Source organism: Mauremys mutica, chromosome 12 (assembly GCF_020497125.1).
Source record: "Mauremys mutica isolate MM-2020 ecotype Southern chromosome 12, ASM2049712v1, whole genome shotgun sequence".
Classification (NCBI taxonomy): Eukaryota; Metazoa; Chordata; order Testudines; family Geoemydidae; genus Mauremys; species Mauremys mutica.
In genome coordinates, this window is record NC_059083.1 from 10583246 (window position 1) to 10592818 (window position 9573).

Genomic DNA, 9573 nt, shown 5'->3' on the forward strand with positions numbered 1-9573 from the left:
AGCTGAGATCTCCCCTGTGGGAATCCGAGGGGCTGCACATTTGGGGTTTCACATGGACGGCCTCTGGCAGCCATTGACAGAGTGTTCCTGGGAGGAGATTTTCCGTCTCTCACAAAGGGTTTCTGTTCCCCCAGATCTCAGCCGCTCAGCAGAATGCGGGAGAGCCGAGTGCTGATGGGCTAGAGGGTCCCAGGAGTCGCTGTGCAGCAGTGGCAGGGTCTGCAGTCACCATGGGCCACACCCTGCGCTCCAGACAACCCAGGCTGGTTCCCTGGATTGCAAAGGGGACTCTGGCTTGGGGAATTGGTGCTGGTGCCTGTGTCCACAGCTGGGATGTTTTCCTGAGGCTACTCCATGGTCCAAGAAGCTCCATGAAAGCAAGAGGAGAATGGACATTAGAGAGCGAGGCCGGGACCTCTGCGGGGCTGCTGCAGTCAAACATCCACAGCCAGAAGAGAGACGATGGGAAACGCGCTTCGCTGGCTGGCCACAGCCGCAGCAGCTGTCTCAGAAAGCTCTGCTCATGCTCCAGCCAGCAGAGGCAGGACGAAGAGCCACACAGGGAGAGCCTGGGTTGCAATTAGCAAACTGCAGTTTTTTCAGTGGATTATGCTGCCCTGACCGTCTATTTCCTGCAATGTGCACATCCAGCCTCCCTGGCTGACCTCAATGGGAGTTAGGTTCTCCGTGCCCACAGGACAGGGCTGGCCTTACCATGAGGCGAACTGAGGCGGCTGCCACAGGTGCCAAACTGTGGCAGGGCACCACTAGGATCCAGAGCGTAGAAAATTGTGTCTGGTGCTGGTGCATATGTTTTCTCTCTGCTGGAGATGCACAGAGCTGGTGGAGTGCTGTGCTGGAGGAAGCGGGAACAAGAGACATAACAGGCAGACAGGAGAAAAGGGGAGAGGGAATAACAGAAAGCAACAGGAGCTGCAGGGAGGGAGAGGAGGAGGAGCCTCTTATGTACCTCTCGAGCACCCCCAGGAGTCTGGACAGATTAACACCAGCTTCTCAGGGAGCTTCCTATTTCCTGCTGCTTCCCTGAACCCGCTTGAGGAGAACAGGCAGTCAACTGAAGTAGTAGGAGCCAGTTAGGCCCTTAAGATGCTGATATCTTCCCTCATGCAGACCCTGCTACCAGCCTGCTTATTTGTCCCCTGCCACTCTAGCTGGCACAGAACAGCAGTCATGAGTGAAAGAAGAAAACGCCCCTCTGAGGCAGCATTCAGAAAAGGAAAGACAGCAAAGGAAGCTTTTCTGTCTAAGCAGGAAGGAGCTCTCCTGAGATACACATGGTTCACGTTGAGCCTTCCGGCCCCAGTGAGGATGTGAGTGGTGAGGAGATGCCTGATCTTCCAGGTAGTCAGAGTGCAGGAGACCTGGCAGCTACTGCAGCATCCATATCTCCATCTCAAATGGATGTAACCTACACTTTTCTTCAGGAATGTGCATGATTAGAGAAGAGTGTGGTGGAGGCACAAGATACAGATGCTGCTGAGTTTAGTTCCTTAAATCTAGATGATCCAGGACTGTGGACCCACTTGAGCAGTAGCCTGAGGGACTTCCTTGTACTGCCTGGGCCACAGCAAGTGAAAAACTTCATGTTCCCCAAAGAAAATAAAAATAGAAGTTTCCATCCAACACATTCCTGGTGTGAAATCCCCAATGGTGACAAAGCGGAGAGGCCATGGCTTATGTACTGTGATAGACCCAGGGCAGTTGGGTACAGCAGAATAGCAGAAGGCAGATATACTGGCCACTGGATTAACAGTTTTCTGTTCCCTGACTGACCAGAGCAGGGGCTGCTCCAGGCTAATGAGAACACCTGTCTCTAATTAACCTGTAACGAGTTAGGTGAGGCCATTAAGTAATGTGACCACCTGACTCTAATTAAGGCCCTGCTGATACTGTAAAAAGGGCTCACTCCAGTCAGGCAGAGGAGAGCCAGGGATCCAGAGGAGAGGAAGTGCAGCTGAAGGGCTCGTTACTGAAGACACCCTCAAACCATCGTGAAAGGAGCCCTAAGGTAAGGGTGAAGAAGGGAGAAGTAGGAGAGCTGTGGGGAAGTGGCCCAGGGAAATGTAGCAACTCTGGCAGTGAAAGGTTGGCTGCCAACAATTGCTACCATTAGGGTCCCTGGGCCGGAACCCAGAGTAGAGGGCGGGTTCCCCCCAACCCACCACTACAGGAACAGCTCCTGGAAGGGGAAGTCAGGTCCCTGTCAGGACAGGAGGCTGAACAGAGACTGTGGGAGTTCTCTCACCAACCTCTTTGCAGCCTATGATGAAAAGGGCTCAGTAGACTGTAACTGCTGCAAAACGTCTGTTAGGCCTGGTCTACACTAGGACTTTAATTTGAATTTAGCAGCGTTAATTCGAACTAACCGCTCAACCGTCCACACCAGGAAGCCATTTAATTCGAACTAGAGGGCTCTTTAGTTCGAATTTGGTACTCCACCCCGACAGGTGGAGTAACGCTAAATTCGACATGGCTAGCTCGAATTAGGCTAGGTGTGGATGCAAATCGAACTTAGTAGCTCCGGGAGCTATCCCACAGTGCACCACTCTGTTGACGCTCTGGACAGCAGTCCGAGCTTGGATTCTCTGACCAGCCACACAGGAAATGACCCGGGAAAATTTGAATTCATTTTCCTGTCTGGGCACTTTGAATCTGACGTCCTGGCTGGACATCGGGGCGAGCTCAGCAGCACCTGCAACGATGCAGAGCTCTCCAGCAGAGGAGTTCATGTTATCCGTGAATAGAAAGAGGGACCCAGCATAGACTGACTGGGAACTCTTCGATCTGATCGGTGTGTGGGGCGAGGAGTCTGTGCTTTCGGAGCTGCGCTCCAAAACAGGGAATGCGAAGACCTACGAGAAGGTCTCCAAAGCCATGAGAGACAGAGGATACAGGCGGGATGCAACGCAGCGCCGCGTGAAAATCAAGGACCCCAGACAAGGCTACCAAAAAATCAAAGCGGCAAACGGACGCTACGGAGCCTGCCACCACTGCCCCACCAGTGACCGTTGACTCTGACGATGGGACAGTGTCGACGGCCAGTTCCTCGGTGATGTTCGCGGACGGGGAAGATGAGGAAGGGTTTGTGGAGGACGAGGCAGGCGAGAGCGCTTACAACGCTGGTTTCCCCGACAGCCAGGATCTATTCTTCACCGTCACGGAGATCCCCCAACAACCCTCCCCGGCCATTAACCCAGACCCTGAATCAGGGGAAGGAGCAGTCGGTAAGTGCTTTAACCATGTTAACTTTTATTCTTAATATAACAGGAATCTGAAGTGTGTGAAAAGGAGGTCTCTCTAGATATGGGGATAGAACAGAAATCATCCTTGGAGATCTCCACGAAGCTCTCCTTGCGTTAATCGAAAAGCATCAGCAGGAGGTTCCTGGGGAGAGCTGCCTTATTGGGTGCTCCGTGGTAGCACAGTTTTCCGCGCAAGGCTTTCATGAGGTACTCAGGGAGCACTGCCTCCCCGAGCACGGCTGCATCGGGCCCTGGTTCGTGCTAGCTTTCACGCAGCATGCGCTCTCTATCTCCTTCAGTGACCCTCCTCAGGGCGATCTCGCTCGGAGACTCCTGCATCTAATTAGGGTAATTACTGTAATTTTACACCTGGTCCAAAGTATTTTTAAAAAATCTTCGGACAGACGGCATAGCACAGACTCAGCACGCAGCTGCGTGACGAGCGTAACGGAAAGCCAAAGAATATAATGGACGCTCATGGAGGGAGGGGGGAATGAGGACGCAAGGTATCCCACAGTTCCTGCTGTCTCCGAAAAGTATCTGCATTCTTGGATGAGCTCCAAATGCTTCTACGGTCAAACACAGTGTCTGCGGTGGGTCAGGGCATAGTTCGGCAATTTGCGCACACACCCCACCCACCACCAGAAGTGAAAACAATCCTCTGTTGACTCTTTTACATGTCACCCTATCTTTACTGAATGCTGCAGATAGACGCGATGGTGCAGCACTCAACACCAACATCCTTGCTCCCCCCACGCTATGGATGGCTGATGGTACAAAAAGATGGGTATCCGTCCTCATCATCAGCCTATTGGCACATGGGGCAGTGCAAAAGGGTTGGTAACCATGCCGACTAGCATCAGTAAGGTCGATCAAGGGCACCTGTCCCTAATTTTTGATGGCAGATGGTGCAATATGGCTGGTAACCGTCCTCATCATTGCAACAGGGGGCTGAGCTCCATCAGCCCCCACCCTTCATTGTAAATAAAAGATTCAATTGCCCCTGGACTAGCAGAGGGATGATGGGCTCCTTCATCCACACTCCTTAATGTCCTGCCTGGACTATCATTGCAGCTGGAGGCTTCCTTCCACTCATTTCTCACAAACAAGTCACTGTGTCTTATTCCTGCATTCTTTATTACTTCATCACAGAAGTGGTGGGACAATGGTATGGTAGCCCAGGAAGGCTGGGGTAAGAACGGAATGAACAGGTGTTGTTGTTGCAGGAGCACCCCCTGTGAATAGCATACAGCTCATAATTTATGCAGGATCGGACACAGAGCAGCTGTGCTCTCTGGTTCTATGATACAGTGGTTCTCTAGTACACTTGCCCATAATCTAGGCAGGACTGATTCTATTTTTAGATACCAAAAAGGAGGGATTGACTCAGGGAGTCATTCCCAATTTTTGCTTTTGCGCCCCTGGCTGCTCGGCCAGGGGCACTTATGACAGCAGCAAATACTGCAGTGCAAAAGGACAGGTAACCATGCCTATCTTATTACCATCTTATTACCAATTTATCGTATGGTAGATGGTACAATATGGCTGGTAACCATCTCTGCTGTCATGCAAAAGCAAAAGCATGCTGCTGTGTAGTGCTGCTGGCCCGCCTCTGTCAGCGGCATCTAGTACACATACGGTGACATACACAAAAGGCAAAACAGTGTCCATGGTTGCCACGCTATGGCGTATGCCAGGGCAATTCTGGGAAAACGGGCTTGAAATGATTGTCTGCTGTTGCTTTCCCGGAGGAAGGAATGACTGGCGACATTTACCCAGAATCCACCGCGAAAATGATTTGTGCCCCAGCAGGCACAGGGGTCTCAACCCAGAATTCACAGAGACAGCCTAGACTCAGTTAATTGTTCGCAAAAATGTATCTTTGCAAGGAATTCACTCCGTTTCCCATCTCACAGCTTCCACTGTCTCCAGACCTACCACAGCATCCCCCTCGCAGAGGCTGGCAAAGATTAGGCGGCGAAAGAAAAAGACAAGGGACAAGATGTTAGAGGAACGTATGGGCTGCTACCTAGCAGAGGCGGACCAGCAGAGCCAGTGGAGGGAGACCGTCTCTCTGTGCCAGCGCTCACACAGCGAACGGGAGGAGAGGTGGCGTGAGGAAGACAAGCAGGCGACTGAAACGCTGCTTGGACTAGTGAGGGAGCAAACAGACACGCTCAGGCGCCTTGTGGAAGTTCTGCAGGACCGCAGGAGGACAGAGACACCCTGCAGTGTATCTGCAACCGCACTCCCCTGCCACAAAGTCCCATACCCCCCTCACCGAAAATAATCAGGAGGAGGGGCGGCCGGGGACGTGAATACTGTCACTGCACCACAGCACAGTGCTCAAGTACCCAAAAGCTCTCATACCCTACATTTGCCAAAGTCCTTCACTTCCAGACTCACAGTAGTCCCAATCCCAGTCCCATCCCCTAACTGTCTACTTAATTAATAGAAATGCTTTGCTGTTAATTACTGTTTCCGTTATGTTTTTTCAAAGAAGGCTGTGTTTGAATGGGGGGCGTGGGGAAGGGGGTGGTTAATTGCATAGGACAGTCACCTTTCCCAGGGTACAGACACGGGGGCAGGATCAGCAGCGGGTCACACACACGGTGCAGTCAGTAGGCACCCTGGTCGTTTTTTGGAGGTGGTTTCCAGGATCTGTGTGGGCGGGGGAGATGTGACTTTGCAGCGGGGGAGGGCGGTTACAGATCTTATACAGCGGTCCTTGTCCTGGACCGCTGAGTCACGCAGCTGAGGAATCTGTATCCGTCCTCCTCCACCACAAGGTCACATATCCGCCCGCACACAGAATTCCATAAAGAGGGATGGCAGGCTCCGTTGAAAGAAGCATTCCGGCACTGCGGACCGCTCTAGGAGCAGGAGCCTGTCATTCCTTGAGTTTAGAGGCGGTCTTTACATCACCGCACACCCTACCCAGCACAGCCTACGTCCCAGTTTCAACCCTTTCACGAAAAGTCATGAATAAAGAAACCTTTGTTAAGTAATAATGGGACATGTATTTTATTTTTACACGTGTGCTGGAAGTGGGGGTAACGGGGTGAACGGGGTATGTAACCGAAGAGGAGAGCCAACAGTAACTGGGTAAAGAAACAGGGGCAGGTTCAGCTTCTCTGTAAAGAAACTGAACAGTCACAGGTCACGCTTCTCGCTGCTCGCTGGTATTTGAAGAGTTCCTTGTCGCTGTCCCAGGCGCCTGTATAGGGCTTCATGAGCAAGTGCATTAGCGGGCAGGCTGGGTCCCCGAGGATGACTATAGGCATCTGCACATCCACAACAGTTATTTCGTGGTCCGGGAAGAAACTACCTTCCTGCAGGCGTCTGAGCAGCCCACAGTTCCTGAAAACACACGCATCATGAACCTTGCCCGGCCACCCGACGTTGATGTTTGTAAAACGTCCCCTATGGTCCCCCAGTGCTTGCAGCACCATTGAAAAGTAGCCCAATTTCTCATCAGCTGACTGTGGAAGAGGTGGACGATAAAGTGCGAGGAGGAGAAAACGGCGATGATCGCAGCGGGCTCCGTGCTTGCAGTGCTGTGGCGTCCGCGCTGTCACTGACCAGAAAAGTGCACGAACAGATTGCCCGCAGGCGCTTTCAAGGAGGGAGGGAGGGAGGTTGTGATTGACGGTTCAATGACGACACTTACCCAAAACCACCCTCGACACATTTCTCCCCCCAGCAGGCATTGGGGGCCCTACCCAGCATTCCAATGGGCAGCGGGGACTGCGGGAACTGTGGGATAGCTTCCCACAGTGCACCGCTTCCAAAGTCGACGCTGGCCCCGTGAATGTGGACTCAGAAATTCGAATTAGTGTATTTAGTATGGATACACAAATTCGACTTCATAAGGTCGAATCCACAAATTCGAACTAAGTTGATTCGAAATAGTCTTGTAGTGTAGACAAGGCCTTAGTCTATAAGGTGCCACAGGATTCTTTGCTGCTTCTACAGAACCAGACTAACACGGCTACCCCTCTGATACTCTGGCCCTAGAGAGAGAAGGGCTACGTGGAGGGTCACAGTGAGCCACTGAGGCTTGCATAAACCGCCTAGAAGCGCAGGACCCACGGGAGCAAGGTCAGAGCTCTGCCACAGTACTCAAAACCCCAGAATGCTGCATACTGTTTTTGTTGCAAACTCTTCCAGTCTAATGTTCCAGCCACACTTAGTTCTACAGGAACAAAGGACTGGACAAATCTGGCTAGAAATGGGGCATGCCACAAGAAGGCAGCAAATCAGCAGAGAGCATTCCAGAGGTGGAAAGAGCTTGAGATGAGCCTAAGGTTAAAGGCCACCAGAGATGATGAGCATCAAGAGAAGATTGCATCAGAGTTCTGAAAAGGCTCTTTACCATTGTGAGGGGGCTTGCTACCCAAAACCTAGCACTGCGCGGCACTTCAGATCAGCTGCATGTGCCAAACAATGGGAACTTCTGCATAGAACCTCCTCACCACACAAGTTCCCCAACCCACCACCCTTTCTTTAATCATAATAATAATTCATAATAAACAAATGACTATTCATCAAAAGAAAGAAAGAACGTCCTAGTTCTTACATCTCCTGCTTTCTTTGTCTGTGTCAGTCTTCCTCAGATCATAGGGGCTTTGTATCAGGGAGTGTCCTTACTTTCTCTGGCTTGTAAAGCGCACACTAGTGATACTGACCCGATAAATAATGGAGACATCACACACACACAAATAACCAAGCCCTTTGTTATGGAGACTGTTCTCCTCAGTAAAGCAAGCGATAAACATTAGGAAATGCACAGAGGACTAAAAGGCTGCAAAGTGAAGCACTCTCAAGTTAGGAAATACCAGAATAAGCATTGCCTGTGCAAGGTTAACTCTGCAAGAAATGAGGCAGGGATCCTACAGGCAACAGACTCCTTCAATACACAGCCCCTGTGCGCTGAATAAGGCAGGGGTCCTGTGGGAAAAAAATACTATGGGATCATGTCATTAAAGTCTGCATCATCCTGCAAATGCACAAGAGGACTGAATTGAGGGTGCCAGGGCAACACTTCTTTGGACATTTGCTAACCTGAGAATGCTTCACTTTGTAACCTTTTCATCCTGTTTAAAAGCCTTGACTTTGTATTTCCTAATGATTTTATTGATGAAAGCAAACGTGAGTAACATTAAATGAAGGGTTTTTGTTTGTTAATTTCCTTTGGGTTTTTTTAATAGAAAGAAAATCTTTTATCTTTGTGCTGTGTAACGGGGTGACCCCCCCCCCCCCCGCTCCAGCCTGGAAGTTGTTGGAAAAGCCCTGCAGAGGGCTGGGGCTGGGCAAGGTAAAATCCTGGCTGACTGGGGGAAGTAGCTGCAGCTGGGGCCATGCCTCAAACTGAGCGACAGGGGCTTATAAGAAAGCCAGGGAAGCCGGAAGGATCAGTCTCTCTCTGTCGGTCGAGGGAGAAGGGCCTGGCTGCCTGGTGCCGTGGAGGTGAGTCTAGGGAGATTAATAACATCCTTTTCTGTAACGCAAAGTTGGAAACTATTCAATGTGGTTCAGTAATGAAGATGTTAATGAACACGGACCCTACCAGCAATCTCTACTTTCTACCAGAAATCGCCACCAAACTGGATGCATTACCAGATATTAATGCCCTTGCATTACTCTCTTTCAGCTAGAGAGAGAAGTTCCACTTCTAGGGTGGTATTTGCCAGAATCATTCTTCATTGAAAATAAGGTGCTAAATTTCCATTTCTCCAGTATTTCATTACCTCCTGAATTGTCCCTGAGTTTAAAAAAAAAGGAATGGTAGTGGATCAGTAAGCTTGTTAGACACATCACCCAGAACAGCTGATTTGTACAGTAGGTATTCACATTTCCCAAGTACTTCCTTACCAGCTGTTTATCAGCAATAGTTATTTTGCAGAGTCAGCATTCCTTACTAATTGCTTGGACTTCTTTTCTAGATTTTGTATTGAAGACAAATTTAGAAAGAGTTTTGGATCTCAGTCAGTTTTCTGCCACTATGTAACATACAGATTAACTAATCAGTTTCCAAATCTCAGAGCAGCAGAAGATGCATCCAATTATTGTGAGCCTTAACTTTATCTGACAAAACCAACAAACTTGGAAGCAAAGGAAAGGGTCCGTTTCAGCTCTATCAGTGCTAGAACAGAATTACTCTTTTTCTTCTAAGTCTGGGGAATTCAGTGCATGTACATGCTTAAAAGCATATATAATGGCAGAAAAAGGGTAGAGAATGAAGGCCACGTGGGCCACTCTTGGCAGAAGTCCTCACACAATAGGTATGGATGATATTTCAGGGCACAGA